Source organism: Procambarus clarkii, chromosome 23, assembly GCF_040958095.1.
Source record: "Procambarus clarkii isolate CNS0578487 chromosome 23, FALCON_Pclarkii_2.0, whole genome shotgun sequence".
NCBI lineage: Eukaryota > Metazoa > Arthropoda > Malacostraca > Decapoda > Cambaridae > Procambarus > Procambarus clarkii.
The window spans coordinates 38,806,948-38,819,853 of NC_091172.1; the positions used below are offsets into that span (position 1 = coordinate 38,806,948).

General features: G+C 43.4%; 1 long non-coding RNA gene across 1 annotated transcript; it reads left to right on the forward strand.

The window, feature by feature from the left end:
• The first annotated feature begins 2,309 nt into the window (after positions 1-2,309).
• LOC138367912 (uncharacterized) lies at positions 2,310-11,896 on the forward strand. Its single transcript, XR_011229471.1, has 4 exons — positions 2,310-2,747; positions 3,514-3,669; positions 7,641-7,803; positions 8,514-11,896. It is a non-coding gene; the product is annotated as an uncharacterized lncRNA (long non-coding RNA).
• Positions 11,897-12,906: the final 1,010 nt, after the last annotated feature.

Below are 12,906 nucleotides of genomic sequence, written 5' to 3' on the forward strand. Positions count from 1 at the left end.
TGCAGTACAAGACCCTAGAAACTCCAGGGACATTAGTCCGGATACAAAATGAAACATAATAATGGACATACAACAAACGGACGCATTACGGACATGGAAAGACACAACAAATATACACAGAATAAACCAGACACTCACACATATCCAAATATTAGTTTTATAAAAGAAATACACAATATACAAACCAGACAATAGAAAACAAACATACATACATACATGACAAACATAACAAAGTACGGAAACACAGATGCAAACTAAACATACACAACAAAAACCAAGAAATAAAACACAAAATATGGCACAATGAGAAAACCCCGTAACGGGCACTGGAGGGTACACACACACACACACACACACACACAAACAAACAAAAAAACAGTACTTTACAAATAAATAACACGACATAAATAGCATTAAACAGTCACATCCACAAAAAACGGAAGTACAGAAATACAGACAGTAAACACAAAACAAGCCCATCCCAACAACCCAAACTCAGGTGCAGACTAGTACATAACAACAACAGGCCTCATAAACCACCGACACAGAGGCATAAGTACAGAGCTACAGGAAACAACAAAAAATAAAAAATAACATGTAAAGACATAAACAGGGAAATACAGAGATAACAAACACAACAATGCCGCACACCTAATAAAGCAATGTCACAAGGACAAGATAATAAACACACACACACACAAGCGACATACACAACCACATCGCCCGCCACCCCAACACAATACACAGGGCGAGCGCAACGACACGAAAGAAATAACACCAAACACCCACAACCGCACACAACCACACACACCAAATGCAAAGCACAAAACATACAAGAAAACAAGCCACGCAGGGGCAAGAACAACACCCACACGCACAGACAAGGACACCCACCTGTGCACGCAGGCACCGGCGAAACATCACGCACAACATAGACAGAAACCAAACACACCAATAAACCAATCACTCATACTTCTCCGGGTACTCCCGAGCAGGAAACCGTAAACAATAAGCCTCCCAAACAAGTTGGTCACTTTCAGGAATTGGACACCCAGGAGCTGCAGTAGGCTGAGGCATCGAATTTGGCACTCCCGAGACAAAACACTGCGCCCGTGGAACCCAGATGATAGATGGGCACCAGGGAACAGGACGCACCAAGTCAGCACACTTAAAAGTCGCAGTTGCCGTAAATCCGTCGAGCACCTCACCGGTCGAGAGGACAAAAGGGACAGGTTTCCCCCGAGGACGCTGGACACACGGGCACACACTGGGAAGCACATCTGACTGCACGGCAGGCCGCACACCGGCCCGCCACTAGGGCGTGCACACCGGTCGGTGTCAGGAACCGCACCGAGACCCTGCAGGAGGGTGGCTCTGCAGGGACCCCAGAGCCCCCACCAACCGGAACAGGAGCAGAGGCCCCCCGCTTCACATCCTTCGTCAACACCACCACAAGGTCGCTCTTACCAGGGGCAACAGCCCACTGAGGGGAGCCACCAGCAGGACGGCACAGCATCCAACTCAGAAGGCAACACAGCGTCGGCCACATCATCATCCTCCATTGCTTCACGCTCCTCTGCCCACGACCGGTGAGGTGACGCACCCCGAGCCGAGCGACGGCGCTTAAAACGAGGCTGCTGATCGTCGGAGCTGTCACCCCCAACAAGCGGTGTCCCAGAAGAACCATCGACAGGCGGCCCCAAAATCGGGGCAGCACGTTCACGCAGAACAGCAGCCTCAACAACGTGGGGCAAAAAGCCACCACTAGGAACAGAGACCGGAGTCGGAGAAGGAAGAGACACAACAGGCGAAAGGGAAGATGTCAGCACACGTGAGGTATCCAGGGAGGGCGACAGAACATGCAGAATAGAAAAGGTACTCGTCAACGAGGAAACTCCCAGAGGAGACGAGGCAGAGGACGTGGGTGGAGACACACATACCACCGCACCGTCAGCCCCGGGAAGCACATTGCCTCCAGCAGGAGACGCAGGCACCACCCCTACAGCATCCCCCAAGGCCATTGGATGCGGATGCACCTCCACAGTCACCGAACGAAGAAGGTCCGAAACAGGCGCCCTGCACAGAGCGAGAATCCGCCAGGGAGTCCACACGCACAGATAAGCGAGGAAAATCATCCTCAAGGAAAAATGAAGGGGCTTCTGTATGAGGAACGTCACAACCGGCCACGACGTGGCCCTCAGCACCACACCGGAAACACGTTCGGGTCTGCCCCTGATAGAAAGTCCTCAGAGACAGACACCCACGATACGAGACCTTGGACGGTATAGGGCTCGTGAGCCGCAAGACAAGCCTGCGTGAACCCAGCCGGACCCCCTTCAGTCGGCCCGCACTCAAAGTGTTGAACCGGTGCTTCACCACCGACCCAAACCGCGTAAACAAGGCCATGAGGGCCGCCTCGGGGAAGGTCACTGGCACGCCGTGAATACTCACAAACGTCAAGGGCCCCCAGGGATCCGAGACCTCTACAGACACAGCCGAGGCCGGAAGAGGAAGCGTGCGGCCATTCCAGCGGGCCACAAACTCCCGGTATACATGTGACGTGGCGAATGACACCGCAACACGGGTGGGCGACAATTTCTCTAAGCCCAGGAGCTCGGGGACGTTAACACGGAGGACGTCGAGGAGGACAACTTCATCAACGGGCCAGTCCACATCAGCAGAAAAATCCAGCCGCACTGTGTCTATTCTTCGAATACGGCTAGTACCAGCCCCGTCCTTATTGGCAGGTGGGGCCCCGACCATGCGGGAGTTCCACCCCCCCCCCCCTTCCTCACAGCAACCGCCACTCAGCAACGGCAGACGACCACTGACAGCCAGAGCTCGACGTCTGCACCCTCTAGGTGGCGCAACCAGCACTCCATTACAGAGGCACATAATTGATTGGCTCAGGGACTGAACCAAACTAAGCTTTAGCTAAGCAAGTTACAATCTTGATGACCTAATTACAAAATTCAATAGATATCGTCACATTGACAAGGGTCTCGAGACCGACTATAAGTACAGTTTTTAAATTAAGCAACTGACATATGTGGATAGGTAGTGTCACAATTGATATGTTTATCCTGCACACTGCTCCCCATCCAGTGGACAGTGGTGGATAGGTTACAATCACTTAGCTATTACATACAGTTAGTAAACTATTTTTATTATATTTGACCAAGACTTCAGGCAGCAGATCATTTTGAATGAAATATTTACTCATATCTTGAACATTTGTTATAGAATTATCTGAATTCACTTATCTTTTTGCATTCCATCACATAGTGACGGAGAGTATGCAAATAATTTTGACACACTTTATGTTTGGTCAGGTCTATATCAGCAGATAATGAGACTTCCTTTACATATGGGTACCAAAATTACCATAATGAAATAGTTCCTCATTGCTGCCAAATTTCACTATACAGTGTTTCTTTCAATTATAGTTTATTGGAGCACACATTTTGTATTGAGGATATCATATTAATTTTACGCATTTTTCTGTATTTTCAGCATACATGCAGGACAATGTATCAAATGTCAACAAGATGATATAGATATCCAAGAAAATATCAACATCAGTGAGGCAAAAGAAAAGAATGGGGAGCAAGAGGTTACGTTAAAGAAAATGAAGAAAAAATAGACTGTCTCAAGATTCAACTATTAAAGGTAATCAAAACTCATTCTTCATTTCTTAAATTCAAAGAAAAACTTGTATATATTTTAGACAAGTTTTAGGTTATACAATTACATTACTGACTTGTTCTATAAAGTAATTATTTTATATGCAGATAATGATGAGTCACAATAATGTTGCTGAAGAATGTTGACCAAATCACACACAAAAAGATGAAAAGACAAAGACGTTTCGGTCCGTTCTAGAAAATTATTAATTTGATTTTAGTTGTATTTTACTTGGCTGCTGATATAATTTTCTTTCATGCATCCCAGTTAACAGTAATATGAAAATTAACATTGGAGCCTGACGGCTGAGTGGACAGCACTCTGGGTTTGTAGTCCTAAGGGTCGAGGTTCTATCCCTAGAAGAGGCTGAAACAAATGGACAGTTTCTTTTTCCCTGATGCACCTATTCACGTAACAGTAAATAGGTACTTGGAAGTTAGACAGTTGCTAAGGGCTGCTTTCTGGGAATGTGTGTGTTAATATTAGGTTCTGTTCAAGAATGTAAGAAATCTTATATATATATATATTTATGTCGTACCTAGTAGCCAGAACGCACTTCTCGGCCTACTACGCAAGGCCCGATTTGCTTAATAAGCCAAGTTTTCATGAATTAATGTTTTTTCGACGACCTAACCTACCTAACCTAACCTAACCTAACTTTCTCGGCTACCTAACCTAACCTAACCTATAAAGATAGGTTAGGTTAGGTTAGGTAGGGTTGGTTAGGTTTGGTCATATATCTACGTTAATTTTAACTCCAGTAAAAAAAAATTAACCTCATACACAATGAAATGGGTAGCTTTATCATTTCATAAGAAAAAAATTAGAGAAAATATATTAGTTCATGAAAACTTGGCTTATTAGGCAAATCGGGCCCTGCATAGTAGGCTGAGAAGTGCGTTCTGGCTACTAGGTACGACATATATATATATATATATATATATATATATATATATATATATATATATATATATAAATCGGGCCCTACTATGCAGGGCCCGATTTGCCTAATAAGCCAAGTTTTCATGAACTAATATATTTTCTCTAATTTTTTTCTTATGAAATGATAAAGCTACCCATTTCATTGTGTATGAGGTTAATTTTTTTTTACTGGAGTTAAAATTAACGTAGATATATGACCAAACCTAACCAACCCTACCTAACCTAACCTAACCTATCTTTATAGGTTAGGTTAGGTTAGGTGGCCGAAAAAGTTAGGTTAGGTTAGGTTAGGTAGGTTAGGTAGTCGAAAAACAATTAATTCATGAAAACTTGGCTTATTAGGCAAATCGGGCCTTGCATAGTAGGCCGAGTACGACGTTCTGGCTACTAGGTACGACATATATATATATATATATATATATATATATATATATATATATATATATATATATATATATATATATATATATATATATATACATCGTACCTAGTAGCCAGAACGCACTTCTCAGCCTACTATGCAAGGCCCAATTTGCCTAATAAGCCAAGATTTCATGAATTAATTGTTTTTCGACTACCTAACCTAACCTAACCTAACTTTTTCGGCTACATAACCTAACCTAACCTAAATATAGGTTAGGTTAGGTTAGGTAGGGTTGGTTAGGTTCGGTCATATATCTACGTTAATTTTAACTTCAATAAAAAAAAATTTACCTCATACATAGAGAAAAGTGTTGCTTTATCATTTCATAAGAAAAAAAATATAGTAAATATATTAATTCAGGAAAACTTGGCTTATTAGGCAAATCGGGCCTTGAATAGTAGGCTGAGAAGTGAGTTCTGGCTACTAGGTACGACATATATATATATATATATATATATATATATATATATATATATATATATATATATATATATGTCGTACCTAATAGCCAGAACGCACTTCTCAGCCTACTATGCATGGCCCAATTTGCCTAATAAGCCAAGTTTTCATGAAATAATTGTTTTTTCGACTACCTAACCTACCTAACCTAACCTAACCTAACTTTTTCGGCTACCTAACCTAACCTAACCTATAAAGATAGGTTAGGTTAGGTTAGGTAGGGTTGATTAGGTTCGGTCATATATCTATGTTAATTTTAACTCCAATAAAAAAATTGACCTCATACATAATGAAATGGGTAGCTTTATCATTTCATAAGAAAAAAATTAGAGAAAATATATTAATTCAGGAAAACTTGGCTTATTAGGCAAATCGGGCCTTGCATAGTAGGCCGAGAAGTGCGTTCTGGCTACTAGGTACGACATATATATATATATATATATATATATATATATATATATATATATATCAGCCTCTTTTACCCAGCAAAGTCTCATCTGTTTATCAAAGAATTTTTAAATATACTTTTATATATTTATTGAGATTCTATTACATGTCCAGGAAGAATTTCAGATCAGGATTAACATTTATAAAAAAGTTTTTGTACATTTATGTAGTAAAAGAGAATGTGTCGAATGAGTGTAATTACCTAAGTGTAGTTACAGGATGAGAGCTACACTCGTGGTGTCCCGTCTTCCCAGGACTCTTTGTCATATAACGCTTTGAAACTACTGACGGTCTTGGCCTCCAGCACCTTCTCACCTAACTTGTTCCAATCGTCTACCACTGTGTTTGGGAAAGTGAATTTTCTTATTTTTCTTCGGCCTCTGTGCTTAGTTTAAATCTATGACCTCTTGTTCTTGAAGTTCCAGGTCTCAGAAAATCTTCCCTGTCAATTTTATCAATTCCAGTTACTATTTTGTACGTAGTGATCATATCACCTCTAATTTCTTCTGTCTTCTAGTTTTGGCATATATAATGCTTCTAACCTCTCCTCGTAGTTCTTGCTCTTCAGGTTTGGGAGCCACTTAGTAGCATGTCTTTGCACCTTTTCCAGTTTGTTGATGTGCTTCTTAAGATATGGGCACCACACAACCGCTGCATATTCTAGCTTTGGCCTAACAAAAGTCATGAACAATTTCTTTAGTATTTCGCCATCCATGTTAAAAGCAACTCTGAAGTTAGAAAGTGTAGCATAGGCCCCTCGCACAATGTTCTTTATGTGGTCCTCAGGTGATACTTTTCTGTCTGGAACCACCTCTAGATCTCTTTCTTTATCAGAATTCTTTAAAGATTTCTCACATAATTTATAGGCTGTGTGGGGTCTATGTTCTCCTATTCCATAACATGACATTTATTCACATTAAATTACATTTGCCAATTGGTGCACCATATACTTATTTTGTTCAGGTCTTCTTGAAGGGCATGCCAATCATCTAAGTTTCTTATTCTTCCTATTATCTTAGCATCATCAGCAAACATGTTCATATAATTCTGTATTCCATCTGATAGATTGTTTATGTAGACAATGAATATCACCGGCGCAAGATCTGAACCCTGTGGTACTCCACTAGTGACATTTCTCCAGTCCGATACATTGTCTTTGATTACTGCCCTCATTTTTCTGTAAGTCAGAAATTTTTTCATCCATGTTAGAAGTTTACCTGTCACCTCTTCAATATTTTCCAGTTTCCAGGACAGCCTCTTATGTGGAACTCTATCGAAAGCCTTTTTTAGGTCTGAATAGATGCAGTCAACCCATCTATCTCTTTCCTGTAAAATCTCTGTGGTTCGATCATAGAAACTGAGTAAATTCGATACACAGGATCTTCCAGATCAAAAACCATTCTGTCTGTCTGATATTATATAATTTCTCTTCAGGTGTTCTACCCATTTAGTTTTTATTAGTTTTTCCAATATTTTAACTGTTACACTTGTCAATGATACAGTTCTATAATTGAGTGGGTCTTCTCTGCTGCCACTTTTGTAGATTTGAACTATTGTGTGTGTGTGTGTAGCATGTGCAATAATTCAAGTAGAGTGGCTGTGTGTTATCTGTAGCTGCAGCTGTAGACAAACAATTTTTGTTTGTTGAGGATATATATTTTATTCAGGTTTTCCTTATTTTCAGTTCTCACTCGGGAAAATGTCAAGCAATACTGTATAGTGCTATAGAGGGAAGCAATCAAAATAGGAAGATCAGTGAAGCAAAAGGCAAGAATGTAGAGCAAGAGGATAAGTCCTTGAAAGAAATGAAGAAGAAACAGGACTTTCTCAAGATACAACTGCTACAGGTATTCAAAAGTCATTCTTCATTACTCAATTTCAAAGCAAAACTTGTACTCACCTAGTTGTGTTTGCAGGGGTTGAGAATTGGCTCTATGGTCCCGTGTCTCAACTGCCGATTAACTGGTGTATAGATTCTTGGGCCATTCCTCCAGTTTGTCCACTTTTAGTTATAAATTTTTAAGTTTTTCCCACAGTATGAGTATTAGTGGTTTTGGGCATTGTACTTGCCTTTCCTATGAATCCTACAATCTGCTTGTATCCTATGTATGTATGTATGTACTTTGCCTATATATAAAATATTCGCATCATCATCATCAAAGTCCATTCATTTATCACATATTGCATTCGCAGGTTTAATGTTTAGGTGGAGAGGGGTTTGGTGCTGTCTTAAAGCCATTTTGGCCAAGAGGTACCTTGGATCATATGGTCTTGGGGGAAAGACCATCATGCATGCATCCATTAATTCATGATGGTTTTGGGAGAACATTGTGAATGAATGAATGGAGGTTTTGGGGAGGCTTCAAGTGTGCTTTTTGGACCTTGCGAGTGTTTGGTTCCTGTTCCATCTCAAGAATGTCTGATCATATATTAAAAGCTCTTTTTGTTAATTGTCAGTCTAAAAGATGTCAACTATTTGTTGTGATGTGTTTTGTTAATATTTATTTTGTTTATTTTTGTTTGTTTTTAATATTTTATTTTGTTTATTTTTTTTAAGGCTGACAGCACCAGCCCCCTGTACACCAGCATCGGTATCCGCAGAAGAGCTCCTGGAGTCCCCATAATCCTGCAAGTCGGCCCAAGCCACTCTACAAGAGGGAGAAACTCTCCGAGCCCACAGCGAACGCTCGGAGACAGGGCATTGGTCATCATAGTTATTACATCCTCACAGGAGAAACCACAGCAGAGCCCCGAGTGGATGAGCAAAACCACGCATAGCATGATCCTGCACTACTGCAGCCTCAGTGACAGGGGGCACTGGACCACACATTGCGATACAATCGGAATACACCTTAATTGGAGACGGGGCATGAAGGGGCCTCAGTAGCAGGGGGCGGGGTCGTTCATACCACCACCTCAACATACAGACAGACATGAAACATGCTTCATGCAACAACAGACAAACATGGTGAAGACATGCAACTTCATCGGTGTAATCATTATCCTCAATTTATATTGTAGGTTTTATGTTGAACTTAAATTTTGCTACAATATACCTCCAACCCACACCTCCATCCACACCCTCATCCAGGAGTGCTGCTCAAACTGGCAATACCACCGGATAACCAGATGGCCGGAAAGCGTCACTGACAACACCAACAAATGGAGACAAATCTGGGGCCACCAAAAGGGGTAAAATCCTTCTGCCGAAAGAGGTTCACTGGGCTAACCTTACGTGCATCACAACCTGTAGCCTGTTGGTCCAAGTGTCCACACCGGAAACAAGTCTGTGGCTGGCCCGCATGGAACACATGGACAGAATAGCCCATCATAATTACCGACGACGAAATAGGGCTTTTGAGTCGCATAGCCAGAGAGCGAGTCCCACTCAGGACACCCTTCCACCTCCCGGAGGAGACTATGCTCATTTGTATATGGAGCACTTGCCCAAACTTGGCAAAGTACCTATGTAGGTGTCAAGGTTCTCACCCCTTCCTACCTTATATGGTTGGGGCCGTTCCCACAGGTCTTCGCCCCTCCGTACCAGGTGCCACTCCTCGCCCCTGGGCTCCCCAGTCCACTAAGGGCTGGCCTTATATATACCCTTAGCGAGTGGAGAGGTTCAAGTCTACTTGTATCACAACTGAACCTGCCCGTCTTGACACTGAGATACTCTCTCTTAGATATCAGGTCTGCTCGAGGTCGCCAGCTAGGTGTTTATACTCATGTCCCAGCAACACATTAGTGGTCTCATTAGTTATCTTAAAGCAATCTCATGTGCAGTGCAAGGTGACGTAACTGGTTTCACTCAAAATAGCCCTAGAGAATAGAGGTTCACTCAAACACATTGGTAAGATTAAAAGTTTACTGAAGAAAATATATATACTTGCATAAGAAAATAATATAGGTGGGATTATCTGATGGCGGCAACACTCCTCTCGCTCTGTCATCGGCGGGCACACACCTCGCACCTCTGGCAACACGATCAGCTGATTGGGTCCAACTGTCAGACGGCGGGACACACCTCACACCTCTGGCAACATGATCAGCTGGCTGGGTCCAACTGTCAGATCGGCGGGAACACACCTCACGCCTATGGCAACACGATCAGCTGGGCGATTCAAAGTTCGTTCCTGGCTTCTTGAAAACCAGCCATTACTTCCAGATACACTAACGTCACCACATGTACATATTTATATTCCACCACCAACTCATGCCTACATGAGCTCCTTGGCTCCTAGCCTAACTTAATGTCACATAGACAATAAATGATAGCAAGAAATGTTCACAATTTACAGAATATCCTTGCTCGCCTAGATTAAAGGGGAAAAGGGAGGGATAACTATCTTCTACCTTACTTCATTCCATTACGAAGCCGACTCGTCCTCTGGCGAGGGATGATGAGGTTCCTGGTCCTGGCTTCTGATCTTCCGTTGATCAGTTCCTAAACACACACACAAGTTCCTCAGTCGTCCTTGTAGTTGCGCGTCCTCGCCGTCCTCACACCTGGCAGGTACAGTCCACCTCTTCCTCTTCTTTGGGGTACTGGAGTGAGGTACCTGCGCCGTCGTCCTCCTTCTCCTCTCACTGGCACTGTAGATCCATCCAGTACTGTTTCCCCTTGCCTCACTTCCAGTAGATTCTGCCCGGCCGTCGCTACTCGCTTGATATGTAGAACGTGGTCCGCTGGGCGGACCACGCCCAGCGGTCTACCCAGATGTCTCCAGCCCAACGTTCGTCCCTGCTACAGACTCTTGATAATAGAGCTTTTGACTTTCTAGCCCGGCCAATCCTTGCTTCTTGGCACTCCACGGGATGTCTGCAGTATCAAAGCGATGCTTAAATCCACTGGTAGGGGCTCTCTGGCCTCTAGATCTGGAGCTCACTGGAATGCGTCCTAACTCTGTGACAGTCCGTGATGTACTCTGCCCGCACGGACTGTCACAGCCTCTGGAGCCCTCCACCTCGTGACGTCACACCGCCCGAAGGCTCTCGTCATTGGTCACTTTCGGGCACGTGACCTTACCTGGCCAGTCAGGTGCCAGCAGGCACTGCGACGCTTTGGCGGGAAACAGAATGGCTCGGCGCTATCTTGTGACACAACGGGCGTAAGCCCCTTGCATAATCAAACTTAAATGGCAATTTCACTTTCAACCCGATAACACTCCACACTCTCGCACATATGAAAATGTTCCCTAAATATCAGAGAACGCTCAGGTTATGGAGATATGACTCTTTAAGCTGGGTTAGGAGAAAGATATGGGTGGGACACCATCACATAGGAAACCTTCAGGAAACTCAAAGGGCGCCCCATGGACCGCAACATACGTTGTCACACCACAACAATCAGAGACAGTCATGGATGCACCACCATCAGTGAGTGTGAAGGAGTACCCATCATAACACTCCACTATGTCATGGTAAACTACCGAGGAGCCACACTTTACAACCGCTCATCTCCCAGCAATCGGCTGCACACTACATACGGCCTCTACAGGAACACATAACAAGTCCAAAATAACCAATTTCACTGCAAGGTACGAAGCGTGGTTGAAGTAGTCCAGACCGATAGAATCCTTCTGTACGACAGAGGGTAACAGCATCGCCATACCGCAGGCCTGCAACGGCCTCGAGGGCCCCTCAGGAACACTCAAAAAGGCACATGCAACCACGGGCCAAGGAGCCAGCACCAGCACGTCTACCTCCGCCGACAGCCAGGAAAAAGAGCAAAAAAGTCATTCCATTATGTAAGTCTGTGCCAGTCATCATTAAGGATCACGTTTTTGTTGCATGCATTTGTTATTTTTCTTGAACTTTCACAGTTTAGTTAGATTCTCTTTTGATATTTAGAGTTTACCCCTTTAGATCTTAAAATTATATATTTTTTAATATTTAAAGTTTTGCCTGAAACCCTTTGCATAATAGTGCCATTGTTAGTATGTAAAACTCCTGCCCCTACAATTTTGTATTACTCTTGTTCTCTGTATCACATTTTTTTGAATACCAATTTGAATTTGAATATAATTGCTAGTCATCTTTATACAATTGACAGCCAAGTAAGTAAGTAATTATCAATAGAAGGCACCAAACCGGGAAGGCTATGTAGCACCATCAAATGTGCGGGATAATCAGAGGGCGCTAAATATCACCAAGGATGCCAATACGAAAACAAAAACGCATAAGGCGAACGATATCAAAAGCATCTGAGTCGCCAAGAATTCTATCGAGGGAAAAGCGACCGCGGGGGACTGTTGGGAAACAAGACACACGCTCGTCCTGGAAGTCAAGACATTCAACGAGAATATGTACGACTGTAAGAGGGACAACGCAATTTAGACAATAAGGAGCAGGGCAGCACTCCATTAAGTGACCGTGAATTAAACGGGTATTGCCATACGTAACCTAGCCAGAGCCGTTTCCCACCGCCGGTTACGGTGGCAGGAGGAAGGCCACTGGGACACACGACTCTTAAGAGTACACAGTTTGTTACCAATAACAAAAGACCAACAACTCTGCCAGCGGGCAAAGATGGAGGCATGAATAACTGGGTAAAAGTCGGAATAAGGAATACCTTTATTGGAGATGGGACAAGTGCGGATAGCGTCCTTAGCGGCAGCATGCGCATGCTCATTTAATGAGACACCAACATGGCTGGGAACCCAGCAAAACGCAACCCACTTAAATTTACTGGAGATAAGAAACAGCCAATGTTGAATCTCAATGACCACCGGGTGGACCGAATTAAAGGACCCTAAAGCCATGAGGGCACTACGAAAGTCATCTACCACCACGAAGGAGGATTGACACCAGGAAAACAGGAGACGAAGAGCATAGAGAATAGCATAGATTTCTGCTGTGAAGATGCTAGCCTCCGGAGGAAGGCGACACATATAAGTGTGGTCAGGAAAAACAACAGTGTAGCCCACACCGTCAGCAGACTTTGACCCGTC